Source organism: Vicugna pacos, chromosome 4, assembly GCF_048564905.1.
Source record: "Vicugna pacos chromosome 4, VicPac4, whole genome shotgun sequence".
Classification (NCBI taxonomy): Eukaryota; Metazoa; Chordata; class Mammalia; order Artiodactyla; family Camelidae; genus Vicugna; species Vicugna pacos.
In genome coordinates this window covers 59,945,286-59,973,192 of record NC_132990.1, presented here as the reverse complement: position 1 = coordinate 59,973,192, position 27,907 = coordinate 59,945,286, and the positions used below count along the sequence as shown (strand labels likewise).

Here is a 27,907-nt window from a genome sequence, read left to right as displayed (position 1 = left end):
ATATGGAACAGACTAGACAGAGTAACGAAATTACCCCGTTGGCCCCCCTGCCACTGTGAAGTACTTTGAGGACTGGGCAGCGGTCTTACGGCAATTACATGTGTTTGGTGTGACATTATTCCAGCTTCATGGGTCTAGTCCACGGCTCCTGCCACCTCTGGAGACTTACGTTCCTGGCTCTGGCTGTCAGTGCTCAGTTGACATGATGGGCACAGGAGGAACAGCTACTATTACTGTCCCTCTGCCCTGCAGCATCGTACACACACTGTGGCGCCACTCGTGTCGTGAGCATCACAGATGACACTCCCAGAGTCACACGGTGAAGCTCTCTGATTTCTGGTGTGGAATTCTTCTCGCCTGCTTCTCCCTGCTTGGTGTATACTTCCGGACGCTGGCCCAGACTTCTTTCTTAGGACTCTTCGTGAATGCTTCCTCATGCTTCCGCTAGGAGTTTTTAGACTGAAAACTTTGCTCTGCCCTCTGGATTGATTTTTCTCATCTGTTTTATGCAAGAGCTAGTTCCAGGATATGCTCTGTGTGTGCAGAGACTCTCACTGCTCTTCAGCCCTGGCCTACCTGACTCCTGAGCCCACCTCTTCCAGCTTTCTCTGTTGAATGCCACTAGAGAACCAGCTCTGCCACTTAATAGCTCTTGGTAGCATAAGGGTAGGCCCTTTCCTCACATTGACAGAGCTCAGTGCAGATACAAGTGACTGTCCATGCATTATGATGTCTGATTATTTATGTTATATTTCAGGCTAACACATTGTTAAATAAAATATCTTCTCTCCACCTCTCTTGACTACTATACCTTTATAATGACTTAGAAGGGCAAGTTTCTCGGACTTCTAAGAGTTCTACTCCTGAACACGGCAGCGGGGGGGAACCTGACTCCCAATTCATGCTTTGGCCCCCTCTTTCCTCACTCCAGTGAGTGAGGGGACTCGTGTGCATGTGTGTGGATACCCCAGCCCATAGGTACAAGTGCCATCCCTGTCTGCACAAGCAGGCCTCTCCCGACCACTGCTTGGGCCTGGGAAGATCCTATTCATTGGTGTGGTCTGCTCTCAGGATGAAGGGCCTGCTCTGGCTCTGGAGGTGGGCTCAGGGCCATTTTTTGGCAGGTAATTCTGGGATCTTGGGACAAGAAGAATGGAAGGGAGCAGTGTCGGCCGCGGGTGATCACGTGCCCTTGGAGAGCCTTGCTCCCTGAGAAGGGACATGGTCATAGAAGTCCAGGGGTCTTCTTCCCCAAGCTTAAGGGTGAAGTAGTAAAGGGCCAAGCCAGTCTCATTCTCCTGTAACACTTCCTGTCTGCCCGTTCAGCCATGCTTTTCATCTTCATAGGGACGTTTGGGGCAATAGGGAGGTAATGGTTATCTCTATGTTCAAGATGCCAAAAAAAAAAAATAAAAAAAGTCAAATGTAATATTTCTGATCTGCTTCCAGAAGGCAGTGGACATGAAAGAACTCTCATTGTTTCTGTTTTTTTCAGGAATTATGTAAGTGCTACAAGTTGTTTCTGAAGAACACTGTGGACAAAAGTGGCAAGTAATAGACAAGAAACAATTCAAATACCACGTGTGTGGGAGAAAGCTCCACACAGCCCCAAACATCAGTGAGCATTTCACTCTTAATTCTGTGCAAGAGTTAATGACAAATTGCCTTCTAGTTATTCTGTTTTTCTTCTGCTCAGCGAACATTTGTTGAAGATCTATTAGGTTTTGAATTGTGACTGAAAGACCAGGGAGGAAGGCGGTAGAATTTGAGCTGCATCTTGAGGAATAGGTAGGTAATTACTGGATGACTGAATTAAGAGATGTCCTTAGGAGGCAAGTGTCTTCATCTGTGCCTGGGAATAATGCTAGTGCTTATCTTACAGGGATTTGATAAAGATTGAAAAGTAACAAAGGACAGACACATAGATTATAGCTCATATGCAATAAATGTTCACTATTCCTGTTATTTTCCTTGGGAAGAACAATAAGACAGAGATGTGGAATATGAACATGGTAACCGGTTTGAGCAACTGGGAGCTTGTTTTTGCACAAAAACAGTGTGCACAAGAGAAGTGACTGGAGATTAGCTTAAAGAGCTAATTGAAACCAGATTGTATTAGCTGAAAGAATTTAAACCTTGTTCTGTAGGCGAGGGGACTCACTGATGAGATCAAGGGGAGTCTTGAGAGGACAAACATGATGAGATTTATCATTTAAAAAAAATTCACTCATACGGTGTCATAGGGGATGCTCTGGAGATGGAGGAGACTAGAAACAAGATGATCTGTGATAAGACAGTAAATGAGAAGGAGTTGAACTAGGCTGAGGTTGTAGAATGCGTAGGAGGGGATGAATGTTGGCAGTATAGTTAGTGGTACTTGGTTCAAAGGATTAGGAAAGTTAAGTGACAAAGCTGCTTGAAGGTCTCTGGCAGTTGCAGTAGCACAGATGGAGAGACTGTCAATTAAGAAAGGGAGAGACAGACTAGAGAAAGATTTGTGGGAGAAACCTAGAGATGTGAGACATCCAGTGGTCATGTCCCGCCGGCCATTGGTAATAGAGATCCGGTTGGAATTATGAATTTGGAGTTTTCTCTTGTAAGATAGCTGAAGTCATGGGCCATGAACAGATATTTCAGTGAGATTGTAGAGTCAAAAAGAAGAAGCCTAAAACATTGGATAGAAAGGATATGCGAAGAAAGAAGTAGCAACAAAAGAAAAATGGAGGGATAATGAGAGTGAGAAGGGATGAGTTAAAGGAGCTACAGGAAGAAGGTGGAGTTAAGGTTGGAAAGTCCCAAAGATGAGATGCTAAAACGACATAAAGATTGAAAAGTGGTCGTTGGATTCGCCAGTTGGGAGGTCATTGGTTATTTTAGTGAGGTTGAGAATTGAATAAGTGACAATGAGACAATGAGAGGAAACAGCTCATCAGATCTTGTTACTGTGAATTTTGGGGGCATTTTTTTGTTTTGCCAGATTTGAGTATATATGCTAAATTTGTAAAAACAAAAATGAAACCATATATATATATACATTTGTTCGTGAATGTATTTGTTTCTCATAGAGATATGCAAAAAAAGAATCCTTTGTGGTTAACAGTGTTTGCTTCAAGATAATGGGAATTAAAGGCTGGTGGGGAGATACTAGTAATATTTTCTTCATAAACTTGCTAAAGTTTCTGTGTTTATGAGTATTTCTTTTGTAATAAAAGATTTAAAATGTGGCATTTACTTATAGTCGGTACCTTGAAAAATTAGATTCTTGCCTACCAAAGAGAAGATGAATATTAGTAACAGTAATAATAATAAATAAAACTGAATATAAACAAACCACACAAGAAAATGGAATGAATATGTAACAAAGCTCTGCAGAAAATATAGATGACTTTCCGAGCACAGGAAAAAAAAAATTAAGGTATCGCAAAGGAAGATATTTTTTATTTGGTAAATGTTATAAAAATTTAAAAGTTAGTTATAGAAACCTCATAACTAAGCAAAGATGTGGCAAGCAGTAGATGGGGGAAACCTGCAGCAATTGTAGCAGAAGGGTTAACATCTTTAGAGCAAAGAACCAGGAACAGGTAAACTGTTACCAGATGAGGGAGGGCTTCCAGCAAATTCGGGCACATAACTTCTGTGAGCTGTCCATTTTCTCTCTCTCCTTTGACCGCTGAGTGGCCCAAGTGACCCCCGAGTGTGCTTCCTGTGCGGCAGGTTTTAGTACAAGACAGCAATTGTCCTTTCTTACTGGACTCACCCTCCTTCAGAACCAAGAGGTTGTTTTTTTTTTGTTTGTTTGTTTTTTTGCCTCGCAGAATGCCAGGTTGGTCTTGCTGCTTCTCTGAACCTCGAAGCATTTAAAAATAAAATGACTGTGGGGGGAGGATATAGCTCAAGTGATAGAGTGTGTGCTTAGCATGCACGGGGTCCTGGGTTCAATCCCCAGTATCTCCTCTAAAAATAAATAAATAAATGTGCCTACCCCCCCTGTAATTAATTAATTAATTAATTTAAAAAAGTAAAATAAGATGACTGTACTCAGAATCTTTTTAACTTTCCAACCCCCCTTGACTGGAAACTAGTAAAACCAGAAGCCTTGCTGCACTGGACCACTTTAAGCCACCTTTGAGGAATTCTTGACAAAGAGGTTATGCTGTCCTCTGGCTTAGGTAGAACTTTTCTAGCCACTTTAGATAAAACCAGTCTTTTATCCAGGTCTCTGAAATCAGGCAAAAGAAGAGCTTCCAAAATATTTTTAAAAAGTGGAGAAACCAAAGATTTCAAGGCTCAAAGGCTAACGCATTCACGGGCAGAGTAAGACTCAAAGGGACCCTCCAAGATACCTTCCTTGTCTGTGTGTAATTTAACAAAATGGCATGGGAAGAGTAAAGCTTTACTAAAATAGAGTTCTTGCTTGTTTCGGTCATTTGAGCACCACATCTTGGTTCTAAGAGTCAAGCAGAGTCCAGGTGCCTGTATGTAATAATTTTTTACAAGACTTTTTGAGAATGATGTTGTAGTTTGTCAAGGATCCACACTCTGAAATAAGAACTATATACTCGAAATTTGGCACATCCACACATGAACAATTTGTGAAAAGTTACCAAGTGGGATTCTCATATCAGTTCTGGCTCTCCCTTGCTCAGCATGTGGTGACATCCCTTAGAAATTGAGTAATTTTGGTTCTGATCCAGCCTGGCTTTACTTTCCCCTGTGTTTCTGCATGCCTGCGTGAAAATGCCCCTTGCTTGTGTCACATGTCTTACCAGGATTTGCACACAGTGCTTAGTTTTTGCATCTGCAAATGTTCCAAGTTCACTTTCTGTGCAGAATTTTGATTCTCTACAGTTTGTCTAGTAAAATGCTCACCATATGCTTGATGTTAACTTTGAGGTAGGTGTTAATCTATTTGCTGGGTCTAAAGGTCTCAAGTTCTGCTGCTTCATCCCATTTTTAATTCTCACTTTTGGATTTTTGCTCTCCAGTATTCTCCAGTAGTGTTTCAGAAGGCTTGGCTGCCCATAAGAAACCCCCGGGGGCTGGGGTAGGGGTGGGCTTTTAAAACATATAAATGCTCAGGTCCCACCTCAGACAAATCAGAATCTAAAGGGGTGGTGACTTGAACATCAATGCATTTTTTAAAAGCTCCCTAAGTGATTCTAATGTGCGGCTTAGTTTGGGAAACATTACTCAAGGGCTGAAAGGGGACGTTTTTGTGCTATTTCTTTTGGTAGAAATTCACTTCGTTGTTGGATGCCCAAAGTAAATTAATCTTCTGATCCTATAGGGTGAGGATACTTCCTGTGTAACTCTGTTAAACGTCTCCTTGGCAGCAGGAGCCATTTTAGATAAAACCAGTGTTTTACCCTGGTCTCCGAATCGTGCTAAAGAACTTCCAAAACATTTTAAAAAGCAGAGAAACCAAAGACTTGATTTCAGGGCTCAAAATCTGAAGCCTTCAAGGCCAGAACGAGACTCAAAGGGATCTAAAATAGTGTTCTTAGCTCATGAATACGGCTCTTTGAGCATTTTACATTCAGTATTACGTAGGCTGGTAATTAGCATTATTAGTACAGGAGAGCCTTCTTTGAGAATTGGGCTTCTGAGTATGGTTACTTGTAAGTTGACTTTCATGGAATGGGTGTGTATCTGACATCAGTATCAAGCTGATGGAGAAAGAGTGGTAGGCTTTTCTTTTTATTTTAGGGCTGGAATTTTTATGGTAAGTTGAGATGTGCAGGATTTCTGAGAGATGGCAGTTCCTACACGTGGGGATTTGAAGGCGCCACATCACTTACTACCTTCATGCGCAGTGTTAGGATGAAGCTTTCTGGAATCATGCTTGACTCACTCCACCCCGTTGGAGAGGCTAGTGTGGCTGTCAGATCTCTTTCTCCGGGCTGTTGTGTGTCGGGCCAGAGGCTGGATTCTGAGGACAGTGTCCCATCTGAGATTGAGAAGCATGTCCAAGATTGGCCCTAAAAGCACGGAGCTGGCTTGAAGCTAGATTTAGAAGCCTTAAATTCAACTTTGAGCCTGACTCTGAGCCAAACAGAGTTCAGTGAACTAGGAATGAGGCACATAGATCTGAATGAGTGATTATGAAGTAGTTTTGGAAAATTCTGGAGATGCAGATCAGTGATTCTAGTTTTTGACATCATCACGCCTCTGTAGTGAGTATTATTCACTAGTGGCTGAGATGGCGTGGACACTGAAATAAACACTCCCAGGGCTGTTTTGTTTGAAATCTTGGTATACTCCAGCAGCATTGATACTGCTTACACGAACTTCAGTATTGTCTCTGCCTCACTTCTAACCGATTTCAAATCAGCCTAGTGAAAATGATGTTTTAGTGAGGTTTACTAAGGCAAATTAGTTTGTGACCCTTGTGCATTTAAGTCCATTAATTCCTTCACTTCTTCACTCAGCAAAGCTTTATTGGGTGCCTACCATATGCTAGACATACGATAGAAAATGTGTAGAATTCATTTTTGCCACTTTAGAAAACATTTTTATTGAGGTATAATTCATATGTGATAAAATTCACCCGTTTAAAGTGTACAGTGTACATGATTTACCTATTCTGGACATTTGGTATAAACGGATTTACACAATAAACGGTCTTCTGTGTCTGGCTTCTTTCACTTAGCACGGTGTTTTCAAGGTTCATTCACGTTATAGTGTCTCAATACGTCATTACTTTTTATTGTCAAATAATATTCCATTTTATGGATGTATCACAGTTTGTTTATTTATCCATTAGGCTGGTGGACTTTCGGATTGTTTCTACTTTTTGGCTATTGAGAAATAATGCTGCTATGGACGCTCCTGTACAAGTTCCTCTTGGGTGTATACCCAGGAGGGAAATTGCTAGGTGAGATGGGAACTCTAGGTTTAACTCTGTGTTGAGAGAAACTACCAAACTATTTTCCAAAGTGGCTGTATCACTTTACATTTCCACCAGCACTGCGTGAGGGGTCTAATTTCTCTACGTCCTTGTCCACCCTTGTTATTATTATTATTATTATTTTTTAATTGTAGACATCCTAGATTTTGCTACTTTTAATGACACATGTATGGTGTTTATAACCCTTTAGGTTTTCATAATTGGGTTTTACACGTAACAGGACAGAAAATTGTCTGCTTTGAAACTGAGCTGTTTCAATGCAGAATTTTATCTTATGCTGTTTTGGTCTTTATAAACTAAGATGTGGTATGAGAATCTTTGTAGCAAAAGAAGCTGGGTTGTGTGAGATTTGTCAACTCTGAATGAACTCCATGAATGAAAATTAATTCGTCCAAGAACGAGGAAGCTCTGGCACAGCAAGCTCTCAGCATTCTGAGAACCGGGGCTGTTTGGTAAAAGCATGAGCCAGACACTCAGGGTTGTTTGCCTGATCCCCATGGGAGGATACAAGAGGTCAACACAGCCTCTCAAAAGGCTTCCTCTTGAAAAGCAAAAAATAAGATTGGCAGGAGTGAGGGAAAATGCCAGAACGGAGAGCAGAACTGGCTGGCTCCCGATTCTAAGACCGAATAATGACCTCTGGATTAGGACACGAGAACAAGAGAGCTCTGTGTTGCTAGCGTTGGGCATAACGGCACGCTCTGTCCCGGGCTGAGGGTTTCGTGCTGCAGGTAACATCTGGACCCGGGAATGCAGACAAGCCTGCAGCTGCTGACGGTCAGCTTTCCCAGAATCACACGGACCGCAGAGTCCTAACTGTACCAGGTCTCACCTCCTTACCAGCTGTAGTCACCCCTCAAATTTAAACCCTTCCTGTCCTTTTTGTTCCCATACTTGCTTGATCTCTGTTAGAGTTGTGTAGTCCTCCTGTCTGACCCAAGTCCGCTCTATTCCTGTCCGTTCCCCGAACCTTTCCTCTGTGCCCTCTGGAACGTTCCTTCCTTACTCAACAAACTCTATTCTCTTCAGTCTCTTTTCCGAATCATCCTTCCACCTCCTGCCTTCATCCAAACGGGGCTCTCGCTTGAGGATGCACACGTCCCCTGATAGCCTTGCTCATTCACCCGAGTCTCAGCTGCTGGAGAGACGAACACCCTCCCCGTCCTGTCGCACTCACAACCCTCTCCTCCTTCAGTTCCCCTGGGAATTCTCCCTCTGGTGAAGTGAGTTCATCCTGTCCGGCTCAGCCGTCCTCTACCTTCCAGATCATGGTTGTCATCCACCACTGTTGCTCCCAGGTCCATATTTGTGGACCGGTCCTTGGCTCAGTCCTTGCACTGTCTGAGTAAATGCCATGACCACATGGACAATGTCCCAGGACCCGATCCTCACAGTTCCTTGACATTTTAAACTCGAATGACTCTCAGCCACCCCCTCTAGGACCGCACCTTAGCCTCGTTGTCACACCTGATGGGCCCATCTCTTAAATCCTGTGTCCCTCACTGTCTGTTCTAACCTCCTGCTCAGTCCGTTCGCTCTCTTACTTGTTCTATGCCTGTTCTTTGGCCTCATTCTGGACCTACTTTCTCTCCGCCAAATATGTGTAATAGTGGGAAAAAGCAAGGCTTTGGTTACATTTTGCTGGGTTTAAACCTATGTTTATTGTTCGTTAGCGGTCTTTATTTTCCTCATCTGTCAGTTGTTGAGAGTTCTTCTTTGAGTACTGTGTTTCAGGAGGATCGGTTTGCAGCCTTTGCATTTCTTTTTATTTAATTTTTTAAAATTGAAGTACAGTCAGTTTACAATGTTGGGTCAATTTCTGGTGTCCAGCATAATGTTTCAGTCATACATATATTCATTTTCATATTCTTTTGTATTTCTGAAAATCCACTTTTGTTCCTTTCACACGTCATGCTGCCTATACGCAGATTTCCTTCTGCTGTGTTTCTCCTCCAAATCTCAAAAAAACCTTGCTGCAGGGAGGTTATTGTTGTGTCAGTCTGGGGCCAGACTGAGTTTCTTTCCTTCTATCTAGGAGACAGTGGTAGGTAGTGTTTTCCTCATCTAGTCCCTTTGGTGCTTTGGGAAAATCCACATGGTTCCGTTACCTTGTTAATAATGATGCTGTGCGGGGGGCCCCCTCCCCCTCCCCCCTCCCCACACAACACGGGCTGATGGGTCAGAGAGCTGCAGTCATGAGAGCTAGTGATTGTACCCAGATGGGATCTGACTCAACCAGGGCCAGTCGGGACTGATATAAGGAGTTGGGAGAAACCATTATTTCTGCTGGATCTGGTTAGAAAGCTGTGTGAGCCTGGGGCTACTGAGGGTTCTGGTAGCGCTCTCTCTTTCTCTATCATCTGTCTGTCTGTCTATCTATCTATCTATCTATCTATCAATCAACTTCTGTCTATCTACCTACCTACTCATCTATAGATGTATCTAGATAAATAGATAGATGGATGTACATATAGATAGAGAGATTGGGAGAGAATGAATATAAATATGAAGGTAGCAGAGGCACACAGAATTGAGAAATGGAAAGAAAAAGACAGCTCTGAAGATGTGGAGCCTAGGTTCAGCTGACTCTAAAACCAAACTTGTGCTGGACTTCCCAGAACTTCCCAGATTACATGAATCAAAAACTTTAAAAAAAATTCTGCTTAAGTTAATTTTTTTCCTTAAGCTGATTGGAGTTTCTTTCACTTGCAGTGGGGGGAACTTCCTCTGGGTGGGGGAAGGTAAATAGGTTTATTTATTTTTAGAGGCAGTCCTGCGGATTGAACCCAGGACCTTGTGCATGCTGAGCATGTGCTCTACACACTCTACCACTATACCCTCCCCCCTGGGTGGAGTTTTGACCAGTAGTAATGAATCCATTTTTCCCCTTTAAATATTTGTAGGGTTTTTTTTTCATACACATGGAATTCAAAAATGTCTGCAGAATATGGTTAAATTGAGACATCTCCTTAGTAGGTTTGCTTGAATCTGTAAAATCAATCACAAAAGCTTTTTTTCTATTTTATCTCTTAATATTGCTTTTGTTCTATTTGTTCTTTTCTCCATGTATTGAATATAGAAGACCGGTCATCTGTATTTGTCATTTCTTGACATCTCAAGTGGTTAATCTTTTTCTCTGTAGTCTGAGAAAACTTCCAGTGTTCATCTACCACGTCACGAATTTGATTTTCTCCATTGTATATTTTGATCTTGATCACTTCCAAGGAAAGTTTGCCTTCTATTAAATTATTTTCCCCTGTAGTATGGCTGTATTAAATTCAGATTTATTAAAACATTTCTGCCTACTTCTCAGCCTCTGCTTTTGAGGCTGTAAGCTTTAATTAGTTTATATTTTCTCAAATTTGTGGAAAGCACCAAGAAATTCATCTGAAGCTTTTCTTCCTGTTACAGATTGTTTTCAAAAGCAAATGCTTCCTCTGCAGAATATTTTCATATTCATAGGCTCATGTATTTCATAGACCCCTTTTTTCTTCTATTTATATCTTCTTGAATAAAGAGAGGTCTGTTTGCCTTTGGTGTTTACCTGTTTAACCATAAATGGGGTGGCTGAATTATCCTTGGATCTCCTCCCTATATATCTGATAATAATAATAATAATAATAATAATAATAATAATAATAATAATTATTATTATTATTATTAGATTTTAAGCTGGAGGGCTGACTGACATTTATTTACATAACCAGCGGATTAAGGTGAGCGGAGAAGGAGCAGGATTCTGGACTATCACATGGGCAAGAACTTAGTGTTTAATCTGTTGTCTTCTTTCTTTGAAGCTATTGTGCCGAATGCTGACTATTCGTGCACAGCTCTCCACGTGGCATGGCTAAGTTTGTCCTCCACGCTCGCTCGGCTGCCCAGTGCCTCAAAAAGAAGGCTTGCCTCCCTGGGGAGAAGCCCTGCCGTTTCAGGGAAGTCTTGCCACACTGCCTGCTCTGCTTGGTGGAACAAGAGCATGGTGCCTGGATTCCCTTGAGTGGCTGCCTTTGAATGATGCTGACCCACTGCTACAGATAAAACTGCGAAGAGCGCTTCCCTTTTTTGTTCACTGCTCCCCTCCTCCCAGCCCTCCTCCGACCCCTGCTTCTGAGTGTTGGTAGGGCTCTGCCGGGACGTTGTCTACTTCTCGTTAGAGGATCATACGTGTCGTCTCTAGATGTTGTCTTTCCATTTGGTTTTATCAGAATCATTCAGAAGCCTTACAAAAGCACCCTTTCTCAATTTTTAGCACAAATGCAGGTTTTCTTTAATTTTTTTTCTTTTCCAATTTTGATGGGGCCTTGGAGGAAAAGAGGAAACTTGGGCCCAGTTTTTCCAAGTCTCTCAAGTCTGTACCCCCTTTATTCCCTGTCCACGGTTCCTGCCTTGTCTCGTATCTGATTATGTCTCTTTATCGCTGGAGTCCCCTCCTGGATCCTCCTCCTCCTTTGTTGGCACGCTCTCCTGGTGGTGGCACTTGGTTGGGTAGTGGCTTGGCTCCAGGAGATATTTTGTTGTATTAGAATTGTGTTCAGTTTCCAGTAACCATAAGCAACCCTACTGTAACTTCAGCAGAAAATAAGAAATCCAAGGGTGGACTGTCCAGGACTGGTAGGGTGACTCGGCGATGCCCTCAGGTGCAGTCTCCTTCTGCCTTCCCACCCTGCTGTTTTCCGTGAGGTCTGCTGCACCTCCAGGCTGTGCCTGCTGTCCCAGGAGGGAGAAGAGGGCAGGAAGAGGCAGCACCAAGAGACTTCTGCCCACATTTCTTTGGTACCACTCTTTTAGCTGACGGGAGGCAGGGAAACTGAGTCTACCATGGCAGAGGTGGGCAAGGAAAAGGAGGTGGGTCAGCTGACTTAAGGCGTTGGCCGTCTTCCTTGTTCCTAACATCTGCTGGCCAGAGGAAACTCTCCTAGCCCATTCATACTCATGGCCTCAGAATGTTGTTTTTATAGAAGGAAAAAAACTGTCAATTGGAGGGGAAGTGGCTCCATGTGGGTGTTGATTCTTTTCCCTATTTGCCGCCTCCAGACCTCTGTCTCTTCCAACTAGAGAATATTAAGGTTTCTCTCCAATTTTCTTCCACTTTGTCCCACCACACCGCACAATTCTTTCAAGAGCAGTGATATGTGGATGCAACCGCTGTTGAAGCTTACTCTGTGATGCTGGAAAGTTTTTGCTCAGTAATTGTGCTTTCTCTTTTTAAAAATTATAGTCTGTTTTATGGAAGGGAGACTTATAAATATGTATATATGTCACCAGGTTTCTTAGAAGTGTCCTTGGTGTTTCGTTTCGTTTTGTGGGGGATGAAGATGAGGGTGTGGCCCCAGATGTTCAGCATCCCTGCTCCCTTCGTTTGTGCAAGTCCAGCAGGGCCTACTTACTTCTGTCCCGTCCTTTACCCCGCCTGCTCTGGCTGCTCCTTGGCATTGTGGACCACTCCAGACATTAAGTGGCTTTTTCCGTTTCTTTTGTGTGTCTCAGCGCCCACAGCAGGTTGCCGGTTGCAGCCCAGCCGTGGAGAAGGTCAGAGGATGCTAACGGGACATTTAGCAGCAAGTGTTCCTGCTTGACTGGCTGCAGAAAACAAAATTCAACTGACAGACGGAGAAACGCAGTCCTATCTTAATGCAGAAACAGCCCCGAGTTAGGACTGCCTGTTATGTTAGTCATTTGTAGATATAATTAAGGATATTCTTTCACAAGAAATGACAGGGAGTGCTAGATCATTATGGTCTGTGTCACAGACACATTCCCGGAGAGTCTGAGTACTTCTTTTGTAACATGGAAGACAGAATTTGAATGTGTTTTAATGCAGTAAAATGTGTACGTTAGAATTATGGTGAAAATTTGACTTTTGAGAGCAGATGTATAATTTTGTGATGTGTGCTCCTACAATTACAATACAAAAGGCTTTTAATTCACGTCCCTAGGGAAACAGCACTCCCTGTTAACACTGTTAGGTATTGTCATTTGCCCCCTGGGGCTGTGTGGTAAAGGGAAAAGATCAGGTGTTTCAGGCTTGGAAGCTCTGAGTCCCGGATCGCCCACTTACTAACTACGAATTCAGAGAAATTCCTTGGTTCCTGACTCTCAACTTTACCATCTACACAATGGTGAAAGTAGCATATTTCAGAATTGGAAGTATCACTTGGCAGGATGTAGTTTGTAAATTGTAAAGCATTTACGTAGATGTAAGTAGGCACTATTTTGTAAGCTGCTTCTTCGTGTGACAAACTGCAACACACTTTTTAAGTGGATGTGTGACACTTCATTATACAGAGGAACCAAACTTTTTTTTTAGGTCATTATATATCTGTGTATCTATATCTATCTATCTGTGTCTGTCTGTCTGTCTACATATATATACTGTCTAAAAAGCTTTCAAATATACAATACAGTATTGTTAACTATAGTCACCATGCTGAACATTGTATCCTCAGAATTTGTCTTATAACTGGAAGTTTCTACCTTTGACTACCTTCACCCAGTTAGTTCCCCTGTTCCCTGCCACCCACCCCCTGCTCCAACGCCTCTGGCAACCACTGGTCTGTTCTCTGTACCTACAAGTTCAGTTTTTGTTTGTTTGTATTTAGATTACATATGTAAGTGAGATTATACAGTATTTTTAAATATCGTTCCAATTCTTTGTAATGATCACTTACTGTTTATATAATCACCAGAAACTGTGTTTTGTGATAAAATCTCATTCCCAACTTCTGCAATGCAAAAAAAATTACAAATAAGATAAAAATGCAGAAGACTAACTGGCAGTATCTTTTTACAGGGTACATGGCAAATAGGTTAGTTGCTATAATACACAACGGGCTTTTAAAAAAATCGACAAGAAAAGTTGAAAACCCTAATATAACTTAGGTGAAGAACATGAGTCAGCAGTTCATAGGAAAAAACCCAAACAAATGGCAAACATGTGAAAAGATGTTCATTTCTTTAATTAAACCAGAGTTCTTTTTTTCACTTATCAGATTGGCAAAGATTAAAAAGTTTGAAATTTTTTCTTTTGAAGTATGGTCAGTTTACAATGTGTCAATTTCTGGTGTACAGCATGGTGTTTCAGTCATACATCTACATATATATATTCGTTTCCATATAAAAAGTTTAGAATATTAAGTATATTTGAGGATGTAGGAAAACAGACACTCTATGGGAATTTAAATTAGTGTGATTTTTTAGGAGTCAATTTTGTAATATCTTAAAATCATTTCAATGCAAATTTTGACCCATATTTTCATTTCCAGAATTTTATCCTATAAAACTACTTGATGAATATAAAAAGAAAGCAGTATAAGGATGTTCATTGTGACATTTGTGCATATGTATGTTAGCAAAACAACCCATCTGTAAACTACCTTTATGGCCTGTGTATCTCTCAACATGGCACTGCTCAAATTTATGTATATTCAGAAAACGGAATTTTATATAGCAACTAAAAAATGGACTAGTCACTACATGCTTATTTGAAAAGACATTCTTGATGTGTTGATAACTGAAAAACGCAAGTTCAGACTTGCTTTTATGCTTTTATGCGCTTACATCATATGATATATACTATCAAGTAGAAAAAAATGTGCTTGTATATTCATAGAGCATCCTGGAAGAATAAATAAGAAATTGTTAACTGTGATTACCTTCTGGGAATTAGATCGAAGTAAGTGAAAGAAGAGGGGAGGAATTTACTTTTTACTGTGTTTGTTTTTGTAACTTTGAAATTCACCCCCTCCCAACAATATTTTATTATGATAAACCTCAAACATACAGAAACTTTAAAAACTGAACAGTGAAAACTAATAAACTTACTACCTAGATGCTGTAAGGAATATTTGGTATCATCGCTTTATCAATAATTTAAAAGCAAGGATGATGAGTTATTTTTACAATCTGGTAAGTCATTAGAGTTTAGCAAGAGGAGTATGTTAGAGTAATTAGTAAAATCAAAAAGTACCTAAGTCTGCTGAAAGCGAAAACTGAGTTGGATAATGTGATAAATATAAACAGTTGCTAGGAGCACAAAATCCAATGTAACAATTCTGTGCAGGAGCAGAGACAAAGGCTCTGGACCATAGGAGGGGTTTCCTGCCTGTGGTTCCTTGGACCTCAGCTCAAGGGAGGATGGCCCCAGAGCAGAGAAACCTCAGGGCAGGTGGCTTTTTGGCTCACCTGAAAGGCATCTTCTCAGACTTTCAATCACCAGGGAATCTTGCTGAAAAAGCATTTGACGGTCACAAGCTGTATCTCTGCACGTGGAAACAAAAAGATCTTAGCAAGTGTTGTACGCCGGTTTGGATCTGAGTGAGGCCTGGGAAGGAGATTGTTTTGCTTTGTCTCGTTTTTTTAAACTTCCTTGTTATTTAACATTGAGCTACTGCTTTGTGTGTGAACCTGGATTAAATAGAAAACAGTTGGGGATCCAGAAATCTTGAGTTTTTAACAAGCGCCTGGTGACTTCCGTGCAGGTGAGTGTTGCCGAGGATTGTCCTTTCCTGAGGATGTGGTTCATTTAACCGTCAGCTGCTCCAGGAGTCTGCACATTGCTTGGCCAGGAGTGTCTGTCTCCTCAAACTGCTCTCACTCATTTTCTAAGTGAACTTAATCACGAAACTCCTAAGAAGCAAACCATCAAGGGCTTTATCTCATGGTAAATGATCTCACCCGAGGTGCTGGAAACCAGCTGGGACCAGGGTGGGGTCTAGAAAGAGGAGATTATCACTGTGTTTTAACTTCCTACGCGTTGGATGTCGCGCTGGCGCCGTGCCCTCTGCGTACACGTGCGCAGGGGCATCTGCTGCCTCCTCTCTGACCTCTGATTTACTGGGTCTTCCCGATACGTGCGGCTTAATTCTTTAGTTTTCTGAGGGAGAGAAGCCTCCGCGCCCCTTTGCCTGGTGTTTTTCGTTGGCAGCGTCTCCCTGCTGTTATCACAGAGGGTTTGAACTCTCGTCAGTTTGCTTGTGACTTCGGTGGAATGCGCTGGTAGACCTGCAGCTGTTCCGTCTTCTTCTTAGTCCCGTCTTTTTCTTGCCCTGAAGGATTAGGAGGGAGGCAAACTATTTGCAGTTGCTTCACTCTCCACCTCTGACACGTCTGTAACCCCATGGGAAGGAGTCATCGCGGAGGTTCTCATTCTTTCTCAGCGTGACAGTTGTCAGGAGTTCTTCCTGGTCCATTCTTCCTACCTTCTCGCTTCCTGTCCCAGCCAGTCAGTTGAAGCGAAGGAATTTGTTTCCATGGTGGCCCGTCAACTCAAAGAAAACATGCTGTACCCAGTAATGAGTAACTTATTTTTATTGTTTTTTTTTTTTCAAAAAAAGTACAATGAACATTTCTTGAGCTCTTTCTGTGCACCAGGCATTGTGCTAAATGCTCGAGGTGCGGTTGAAAGCGCAGACTGTGGCTGCCTCCTCTCCAAAGAACCTTGACAACTCCAGGTTGGGAGACCACCCCCTATAACAAGGAACAGCCTAAGTAAAGATCTGGAAATGAATCTGTAGAATGGAGACTATTCAGACATGTTTGGGATACAGGGCGCTTGGTGAGCGAGAAAAGGTTCTCTGAAGATTTGGTGCTGCTGTAAAAAATTTGAACATCACTCAATAGGATGTTACTTCTTAATTTTTAAAACTGAACACTCTAGTGTGGAAACACAGTAGGTTAAATAATACTTCCATTTTCTTTTGTAATCAGTTAGGTGAGGGAAGCGTGAGAGGAGGCGATGGGGCAGAGATGATGAAAGGAAAAGGGGAAGAAATTCAGATTGATCGATGGGCCGGAAAACAAGAAGTAGCAGCAAAGAGAAAGCTGCACAGAGAGAAAGGGTGTCAGGTACATAACCTGAGGGCCCAGAACAGTGCCTGGCACATTGTCAGTGCTTATGAAATAGTTATTAAACAAAAGACAGAAGGAATGGCATGGGGAGAAAGAAAAATAAAAAGAAATAGAGAGATGCATATGCACAGAAAATACTGAGATATTACAGGAAAAAATATTGAGTGACAATCAATGCAGATAGAAATATATATATTCCAAGGAAGCAGATTGGAAAGGGAGACAGGGAAAGAAAGGATTGGGTCTCAAGGAGGCTCCTAAGCTTAGGCAAATACTGTTGAGCAAAAGATTCTGTGTGTGTGCTGTGTCTTAGACACTGTGCTGGGTATGTGCTGTGGACCTGGGGAAAGTCATCTGATGTTTTTGAATTTCATCTGTTAAACAAAAATGAAAGGTGTTGAAAGGAAATGGAATCAAATACAGTATTGTAAAATGTTATGACCTGGTGGAGTTAGTGGTGGGTATGTGGGATTTTTGCTGTACTGTATTTAAGGGTATGTTTGAAACTTTTCATAATAAAAAGATATGAAAAAAATAATAGTATGGTTAATAACTGAGCATAGGCTCATCTTGTTCTCCCCTCCCCCAAAATCATAGTTAGAATCGTCAACACCTGGCAAAAGATTGGATGTGGGAGGCAAATGGGAGGAGGTCATGTTCACTCCGAGGGCTGGTGTCCTGGTGACTTAGAGGGTGATCTAAGGTTGGTGCCCGATGGAATGACAGGTTTGGGAAGGAAACTAGTAAGTTTATTTGTTAGTAATGTAGAGGCAGTGCTCAAGGAAGTATTTGTAGACCAAAGGGTGTTAGTTATTTGTAGAATCGGGGTTTCACAAGGCACGGTGGAGAGACTCACAGACAGCGAGGCCTGGAGGTGGGATGGAGAGGGGAACTGGACCGGAAGGGATGAGAAGAGGGGCTGGGGCTTTGCTTGTAATGTGTAGTCGTGGAGAAGGAGGGGTTTGGCTGGGAGCCTAGATGGAGGGTGTGGAAAGGTAACAGCTGAATTTGTTGGACTCTCAGCCACAACGTTCCCAGTGGAATGTTGACATACTGGCCTCTCTGGAGTTCTTTGCCTCCCAGGTGCTGGGCACAGTTGCTCAGAGCAGCTCCTGCAGGGAGGGTCAAAGGGTCAGGAGGGAGGGAGGGTCAGAGCAGAGAGATGGAGATAATTGGCCTCTGCAAAATGCTCTTATTTTTCTTGGCATTTGACAGGTGGACCAGATGAAATCTAGCTGGGAACCAAGCCAGTCAACAGAGTCCCTGAACTGTCCTCACCACCCCCACAGGGTCCTCCCTTGTTTAAGGCATCTCTCCTTCACGTTTTTTTTTCTTTCAGTGGTCATTCTACTTCAGTGTTTATTTTTCAAATGACATTTTAAGAGAATAAGCACAATAATCTATCAACTAAAGTGGTTTTTGAAAATGCCAAGTCAGTTTACTTAATCAGAGAAAATTTAATGTTATTATGAATTCCAGATATTTAACACTATTTTTTTTTGGACTTAGAGGTGCCTGACTCATTAATTGAATTAGAGAAAGATGTTTTGATGTCGGAGATGAATGACATTTAAAAAAATTTTGTGTAAAGGAAGATTCTTAATGCAATGATTATTGATTGGTTTAGCAAATCGTAAGTCCACCTTATAACATGTTCATGACAATAAACAAATACTCTGTCACCATGGATTCCAAACAAAATCGTGTCCCAAATAAGTACCAGCTGTTTAGAACATAGAGGGGGATGGGAGAATTCAAGCTTAATTAATTATCTCCTTGGTTAGAAAACAAAATCTTCAAACAAAGAGAACATTATATTTGTAAGACACTAGCATTTCTAAGATTCCACCCACAGTAACACCAGCGAACATAAAGCCAAGCCTTTCACTGGATTTTGAATCACTTGTATAAACTTGGAAAATTACAACAGAGGGTAACTGGGAGGTTGTGTCTAGATAGCTGAAGTCAAGGGACTGGCCTGCTTCCTTTTCTGGGTTTTTTTCCCCCCCAGAGCAAACCAACTGGGGCTCCTGTCTTTGAGTACTTTGCATCCAGATCGTCACCAAATCCTGTTTCTTAAAAATACCATCTATTTCTTAGGATTCTTCAAATCTCACACGTGAAACCTGCTAATTTTAATTGAGTTTGCAGTAAGTCTATCAGTTGATTTGAGGGAATTTATATCTTTACAATTTTGAGTTTTCAAATCCATAATATGGTATATGCTTCTCCATTTAAAATAGATTTTCATTAATAGCTCTTAAGAAAGTTGTATAATTTTCTCTATACAGTTTTGAATGTCTTTTATTGAGTTAATTGTGTGTCCTTCATATTTAAAGTGTTGTCTGTTTAAAGTGTTATCTGTATAAATTTAATAATAAATTTAATTTCTAATATATGATTGGTATGAGGATAACATGGTCATAATACACCACTTGACAGGATACTAAAAAAATAAAAAATTATAGATCATCTTACTCATAACCATGATGCAAAAATCCTAAAAAAAAAAATTTAGCTAATCAAATTTAACACTATATAAAACAACTTATCATGACCAAGTTGGATTAATTCCAGGAATGCCAGGTTAGTCTAATGTTCCTTAATATTAGAAACTTCATTTACTGTAATTCACCATACTGACCAAAAAAAGGAGGTAAAAATATGATAACTTTGGTAGTACAGAATTTTTAAAATAAAGTTAAACTTTCATTCATGATTTGCAAACTAATAATAAAAGACTACCTAACCTAAAATTGGCCTCAAAAAGCATAAGGCAGACATTATTTTTAATGGCTAAGCATAAAAAACATCTGTCTCTTTTTAGATTAAGCAGATTCCAAGGATGATTTATGTTTAATATTAAAACGGAAATTCCTGCCAGATCAATTTGGTAAGAAAAAGAAAAAAGGGCATAATGATTTGAAGGGAAGAAATGAAACTATCACTATTGACAAATGATATCTTCATTGAGAATTCAAAAGAATTTATATATAAATTAGAATTAATAAGGGAATTTAGTAAAGTTTGCTTGGTACAAAAATCAATATACACAAATCAATTTTATTGCCTTCTACCAGCAACCAGCAGTTGATGTAATTGTAGAAACACATGCTATTTAAAATAACGTAGAACTATAAATTATCCAGGAATAAATGTACCAAATATTTGCAAACTTTTACGGACACAATTGAAACATTTTATTATTAAAATCCATACCATGTTTATGGGTTGGAAGTCTCAGGATCATAAATATGGCAAACTTCTTCAACTAATCTGTAGATTTGATGTAATTTAAGTGAAAATACTAACGTACTTGTTTTGGGGGAACTTGCCAGTGAGTCTAAAATTTGTACAGAAAAGTAGAACTTAATAGCTCATTCCTGAAGAACAGTGGAGGTGGAGTGCCCGACAAGACAGTGAAACAAAAAGTTGCCAGAAATATAAATCTTCTTGCGATTCCAGTCAAATGAATTCAGTGAATACCTACTGTATACAAAGATCTTGCCGACCTACCGGATGGGAGCCTATTTTGGAAGCATTTGATTGATTCAATTTAATAAGGATTTGTTAGATATATATGTGAGGCACCAACGGACATTCAGAAGATTAAAAACACAGGATTCCTGTCCTCTTGGAGGCAACAACATCGAATGCTCATGACTGTATCAGAGAGGTAAGGCAAGTGCCACAAGCTGATATCAATGTAGTCCTAGGGGGCTAATAGGAGCCAACCCTCATTTGTCTTTGGGGATCGTTGAGTATCATGAAGGAGATCGCATCTGAGCTGGTTCTTGAAGATTGGTTACATTTTCATTTGGGAGGATGCCGGCCGGCTTGTAGAAGGACGGAACATCTTGGTGTGTCTGATTACTATCAACTCAGATGATGAATGTGTGTTTCCTCCTTGTTTCCAGATGAAGCAAGCTGGTGTGGGCATTAATGGTACTTCAGTGATTTCCATTTTCTACCTGAATTCCTTGTTTAAATGACCTATTTACATTACGACTCTGGGTGACGCCTATGCCTGGAGATGTCTGCTAGTTCAAAATGAACAAACAGCAGCTAGGTATTTCTTATCGCTAATGGATGATCTGCAAATCCCTTAGCTTTAGCATTTTGTGTGCAATGAATTTTTAAAAAACGAATAAAAGGAATAGAAAATGTTGGACTCACACATCCAGGTGCTTTGTGCAAACATCGTGCTACCCTTCTGTCAAGGTGACCGTAAGCAGAGGTTGTGCAGTTTGGATGTGGTTAACACAGAACTGTGTGTGCCTTCTAGCTTGCTTGGTGTCCTCTTTGTGAATAATGGACTTGTGTTTGAGGTTAAAGGTGTGACTCTAAGCAGAGGATGTGCAGTTTGGATGTGGTTAACACAGAACTGTGTGTGCCTTCTCGCTTGCTCGGTTTCCTCTTTGTGAATAATGGACTTGTGTTTGAGGTTAAAGGTGTTCACTTCTGCGGTATTGATATTCTTAAAGGACCATTCTCGTCACGATACTTCTCTCTACAAATGGTTAATATGAGGCTGAACTGCCTACTTCAGCCACGTCTTCCCTTTCTGTGTTCTGGGTTCTCAGAATAATGTCTGTCCTGTATCACAAACATCATTCTCTATCTCATCCTCCCTCTAAAATAGTCTTTTATTTATCCATTCATTCAACAAGTGTTTACTAAGCCATTATTATATACTAGCCACTCTTCTATGGACTTGGGGGTACATTTAAAAAGAAAACGGGCAAAATCCACGCTCTACTGGAGCTTACATCCTAGCACAGGGAAACCTAAACAAGGAAATTATATGCTGTGTTAAAAAGGTGATATGTGCTATGAAAAAATTAGAGGAGGATAAGGGGGTTGGAGATGAGTACATGAGTTACAGCTGTCATTAGATTTGTTTGGGTGAGCCTCATTTCAAAGTGGGCTAGCCTCTGGTCATCTGGGTGTGAGAACCTTCTGGGCAGAGGCAGCCGCCAGTGCTTAGGCCTGCCCCCCCCTCCGGGGGGGGGTTGTCCACGATCCTCTAGGAATAGCCCCATAGGTTAGTGTGACGGGAGCACCGTGAGCAGGGGGCAAGAACAGTAGGAGAGGCGACAGAGTCACAGGGCCACTTGGCAGAGGGACTTTTAGGACTTCGTAAGAACTCTGGCTTTTACTCTTAGTGAAATGGGAATCACTGGAGATTCTTCAGGAGAGAAGTGACTCCATTGCTTTCTGCTGTTTTTGGCACATATTTCACCTCTGCAAGTGTTATTATTTTTGCTTTAAACATCAACTGACTTTTTTGGAGGGTGACTTTTGGATTAATATTTTCATGATATATCTTTTTCCATCCGTTTACTTTCAGCATACCTCTGCTCTTGTATTTGAAGTGAGTTTTTTGTAGATAGCATATAAATGGACCATATATATATTTTTTTACCTACTGTGCTAATTTTGGTCTTTTTATTGGCATATTTAGACATTTACTTTTAGGGTCATTATTGATATGTTAGGGCTTAGGTCTGCATTTTTATTATTTATTTTCTGTTTGTTTGCTCTGTTTCTCATTCCTCTGTTTCTCTTTTTTGTTTCACCTTCCTGGGAGTTATGTGGACATTTTTTAGGATTTCATCTTGATTTATCTATTCTCAAGCTTTTGTGCATATCACTTGTATGGTTTACCTAGTGGTTGTCAGGGGTAACTTCTTATTTTGATGTAATTTCAAACTTAAAAGAAAAGTTTCAAGAGTAGTATAAAGAATTACCTTACCTTCTTTTTTCTTTTTTTTTTAATTGAAGTATAGTCAATTTACAACATTATATTAGTTTCAGGTGTACAATATAGTGATTCAGTATTTTTACAGATTATACTCCACTTAAAGTTATTACAAAATAATGGCTCTATTTCCCTGTGTTGTACAATATATCCTGGTTGCTTATCTATTTTATACCTAGTAGTTTGTTTCTCTTAATCCCATACCCCTTCCTTGCCCCTCCTTGCTTCCTTTTCCCCCCTGGTAACCACTAGTTTATTCTCTATATCTGTGAGTCTCTTCCTGCTTTATTATAGTCATTTATTTGTTTTATTTTTTTAGATTCTACATGTAGGTGATAACATAAAATATTTGTCTTTCTCTGACTTACTAAGTATAATACCTTCTAGGTCCATCCACATTGTTGCAAATGGCAGAATTTCATTCTTTTTTATGGCTGAGCAATATTCCATTGTGTATATACACCACATCTTCTTTATCCATTCATTTGTTGATGAACACTTAGGTTGCTTATGTATCTTGGCTATTGTAAAAAAAAAATGCTCCTGTGAACATTGGGGGTGCATGTATCTTATCAAATTAGTGTTTTCATTTTCTTTAGATATATACCCAGGAGTGGAATTGCTGGGTCATATGGTAGTTCTATTTTTAGTTTTTTGAGGACCCTTCTTACTTTTTCCCACAGTGGCTACACCATATACATTCCGGCCAACAGTCTGTGAGGGTTCCCTTTTCTTGACATCCTCACCAACATTTGTTATTTGTGGTCTTTTTGATGATAACCATTCTGACAGATGCAAGGTGATACCTCATTGTGGTTTTGATTTGCATTTCTCTGATGATTAGTGATGCTGAACATATTTTCATGTGCCTGTTAGCTATCTGTGTGTCTTCTTTGGAAAAATGTCTGTTCAGGTCTTCTGCTCATTTTTTAATCAGATTTTTTGTTTTTTGATATTGAGTTGTATGAGCTCATTGCCTTTTGCCCTTCCTCCTGCCCAGGACTGCAGACCAGTGGGAGGCGCAGGGGCTGGAAGAGGCAGCAGTTGTGGCTGAATGAGACAACCTGTAAGGAGGTGCCTTAGCCATGGCAGAGTGGCTTCTGGAGTCATCCAGGAATTTTCCTGGAAACCAACAGAGCTGGGGAAGAAGAGGTGGGAAGAAGCAGGAATGAAACTCTAGCAACTAGTCTTACAAGGCCACAGACATAGAACACTGGTTTTGGTGGTGCTTGTTTATCTAGATCCAGAGGATGGTCCCTTCTTAGGCCGGTGGCCTTTCATGCTATACAGTCATGCATATTTTCATTGTGAATGTTAAATAAATGTTTAAGGAATAGTGATTGTTCACATAATGCAGTCTGGAGGCCAAGCTGGCCCCTTATATACCATGTATAGATGTTCATTAGGTTGCACAGAGTTCATTGGAAAAAAATGTCGCAGTGGCAACGCAAAAGAAACCATTTGTAAACCCACAGTACACAGAATCAGCAGGTCACCAAGTTACTGTAATACATGGTTCAACTAACTTTTTTTTTCTCTTTATAAATGATGACTTAAAATGTGTCCCCAAAAGCAAACTAAACAGTTTAGATGTTATCAAGAACCACTTTGTGTAGCAATGTATTATAAAACCAAGTATTTTTTTCCCCTAAAGACAAAGGCTGCTGGAAAATTAAATCTTCAAGGCTTCTTTTAAAGTGTTCATTTTTTCTTGTAAATTTAATATTGAAGAAGGAAGTAGATAAATAAAGGAACTAGGCCTATTTATTAAAATGGTGGTAAACTTCCCTCCATCAGAGTCCAAGAGCCTTTTTATGCTGATTGCCTTTAATTACATAGGCCATTGGTGTCTGTTCCAATCCTAGGACATTGTAATAATTTTAATGGCTTCAGTGCTGTGTGGAGAGGGTTCTTACTCAGCGTACAAATTTGGGAGATGGTCCAGGCTCAGTTCAAGTACATGTTTAGCCTTTTTTTTTTTTAACATCTGTTTTCTTTTGGTGAGTAATTCTATGTATTATTCTGATATCATGAGATAATTTTTGGTAGAATTAAATGCAGTCAGCTCAAATAGACATAGTAATTGCTCCTCTCACAGTATTGGTATGAAGTGAGTAAATAACAATATAGTGGCGTACTCACTCCAGGAAAATGGTGAATGGAGTTTCAAAAGGAGCATCATGACATCTTTGTTTTTAAATTTTATTTTATTGAGTTATGGTCAGTTTACAATGTTGTGTCGATTTCCAGTGTAGAGCACAAGCCCTCAGTTGTACATGAACATACATATATTCATTGTCACATTTTTTTTTTGCCGCGAGCTACCATAAGATCTTGTATATATTTCCCTGTGCTATACAGTATAATCTTGTTTATCTATTTTACATTTTGAAATCCCAGTGTATCCCTTCCCATCCCCCACCCCCTTGGAAACCACAAGTTTGTATATGTCTATGAGTCTGTTTCTGTTTTGTATTTATTTATTTATTTTTTTAGATTCCACATATGAGCGATCTCATATGGTATTTTTCTTTCTCTTTCTGGCTTCCTTCACTTAGAATGACATTCTCTAGGAGCATCCATGTTGCTGCAAATGGCGTTATGTTGTCGGTTTTTATGGCTGAATAGTATTCCATTGTATAAATATACCACATCTTCTTTATCCAGTCATCTGTTGATGGACATTTAGGCTGTTTCCATGTCTTGGGTATTGTAAATAGTGCTGCTATGAACATTGGGGTGCAGATGTTTTTTTGAAATTAGGTTCCTTCTGTATATATGCCCAGGAGTGGGATTACTGGGTCATATGGTAAATCTATTCCTAGTCTTTTGAGGAATCTCAAAAGGAGCATCATGACATGTTAAATACACATGATGAGGAACCTAAAGGAACACGTTTGTTCTTTTTTCCATTGCCACAAAAGATGATCACTGGGTTAGAAAAGACAGAGTTGCCTATGAAAAAAATCTATTGATAGTCCATTCAGTATGGAGACACAGGGAGCTACAGCATAACATAGCCTCAACCTGTACTGGACAATGAATTGTGTAGGGAAGCCAAGTTTTCCATAAACACCAAATAAAGTGCAGAGACAACCGCTAAGGATTAGCAATGTATTCCGTGAAGTAAGAAGTAAACATCCTAACACAGAACAAGTAGAACACCCTAACATGGAACAAGTAGGTCTAAAGTGGGACATGCCAAGGAAGAAAGGAGCAGTTAGACAAGATGATTGAAGATTGTTTAAAGGATCAGTTGCTTGGCATACCTCATTGAGAGGTGGGATCAATATCCCCTTCCCCTTGAATCTGAGCTTGCCTCAGTGACTCACCTGTAATTCATAGAATGCAGCAGAAGTGATGTTGTGTGCTTTCCAGGGCAGGCTCAGAAGAGCCATGAGGTTCCATGGTTACCTCTTGGGAGAAGGAAACCACATTCTATCCTAGGATAGAAGAAACTCTGTAAGAAGTTTCACTACTAAGAGCACCACACTGGAGAGGGTGTGTGTAGTCAGTCGAGCTCCCAGCAGAAGTTCAGCAGCACTTGGCAGTGACATGATTGAGCCATTCTGGATGTTCAGCCGGGCAAGCCTTCAGACGACTGCAGCCTCAGTGGACGTCTGAATGCACCTGCGTGAGAGACCCCAAGTGGGAGCCTTTCCCAAATTCGTGACCCGTGAAACTGTGAGCAAAACAAAACCATTGTAGTTTATACCACTAAATTTTGAGATAATTTTTATGCAGCAAGAATGACTGGAACAAATGTGTGGCCTCATACATTTTAAGGAGAAATAAGAGCAGAGGTTTCAAATGTCATTATTCTGCTATGAGAATCCCAGAGCCAGCACTCCCCTTGCCAGAATCCAGTCTTCCATTTCACACATCACTCCCCCTCCCACGTGCTCCCTTGGTCACACCCTGCAGCCCTGCACCAGCTCTGGATCTTAGTAAGCCAGTGTGGTTCAGGTTTTTCCTAGACTTTTTCATTATTCTAGGAGTTCCCAGCTCTATAAAAATCTACTGTGTGAGGAATTATTATTCAAAACTAGCAGAAGAAAAGAATATGTGTTTTGCTCAAAGATGCTGATTGGATTTTGAGTTATTTTGATTCTCTCTGACATTCCAAGAACAAGATGGTTGTTTTTCCAAGATTCCTTCCTGCTGAATAACAGACTACAAATCATGGCGTGATAGACTTTTTTTGTGAACTGGCCGCATGAGCTCAACAATCCTCTTCCCTTCCTCCTTTTTGATTTTGCTCGGACTACCTTCCTTAGGTTACTGTAGAGGCAGGAGGATTGTGTAAGAAGTAGATGGTTCTTGAGCAGTGTATAGACTTTTCACATCTTGCCTCCATTACAATGACTTCTAGTGACTTGGTCAAAATTTAAGGAAAATCTAATTCATGATTTAGTGAAAATTTCATGGACCAATAATAGAAAACTTTGACAATTCATTAGCTATTTGAGGAGAGTTAGCAATCCTTCCTTCCTTCCTTCCTTTTTATTTCTTTCTTGATATGAGAGAATTTATCACTTCTGGTATTTTTCCCTTTTTTTGCCCTAGAAATAAATCACTTTTTTTCTTGTTTATTCATTCAGCAAACATTTATTGAGCACCTACCATGTGCTTCCCACTGTTGTAGCTATGAGAACCCATGGGTAAACAATACAGAGTCATTGGCCTGATGGAGATTGTGTAAATTAGTGGGTGTAAAGTGCTATGTGGAGGAATTAAGTGCCGTGAGAAGGGTAGGTGTAGGATGGAGCAGAAGCTCTTCCTTTTTTATTTGGGTGTCTCATAGTCTTTTTGATAAAGCAGTGTTTGAGCAAAGATCTGAGGCAAATTCTGTAGACCGAATAATGCCCCCTCTCCCAAAGATTTCCATTTCCGAATCTTAGAAACCCAGGCACATGTTGGTCACCTTACATGTAAAAGGTGCTTTGCAGGTATGATTAAGTTAATAATTTTGAGATGAGAAGATTATCCTGGATTATCCAGATAGGTCCAGGGAAATCACAAGGGTCCTCATAAGAGGGATGCAGAAGAGTCAGGAGATGTGGCATCAGCAGAGCCAGAGAGATTTGAAGATGCTCTACTGCTGGCTTGAAGATGGAGGAGGGGATCATGAACCGAGAGTGCAGACAGCCAATCGGTGCTGAAAAAGACATGGAAACAGATTTCCCCCAGAGCCTCCAGAAAGAATACAGCCCTGCTGGCACCTTGATCTTGAGACTCTGGCCTCCAGAACTGTAAGGTAATAAATTTGTGCAGTTTTATGTCACTGAGTTTGTGGCCATTTGTTGCAACAGCAATAGAAAACTAATGCAGCAATGCAGAAGCAAGATTGGCAGGTAACTTGGGAAAGAGAACACCCAGAGGAGAGCCTAGCA

The 27,907-nt window shown here is 40.6% G+C and overlaps 1 long non-coding RNA gene across 1 annotated transcript in view; it reads left to right on the top strand.

Moving 5' to 3' along the window:
• The window catches only part of LOC140696128 (uncharacterized), a 47,907-nt gene extending 46,301 nt beyond the window's left edge, over window positions 1-1,606 (top strand). The window contains exon 3 of the long non-coding RNA XR_012072187.1: window positions 1,496-1,606. This is a non-coding gene — a long non-coding RNA (uncharacterized lncRNA). The remainder of the gene's footprint in view (window positions 1-1,495) is intronic.
• Window positions 1,607-27,907: the final 26,301 nt, after the last annotated feature.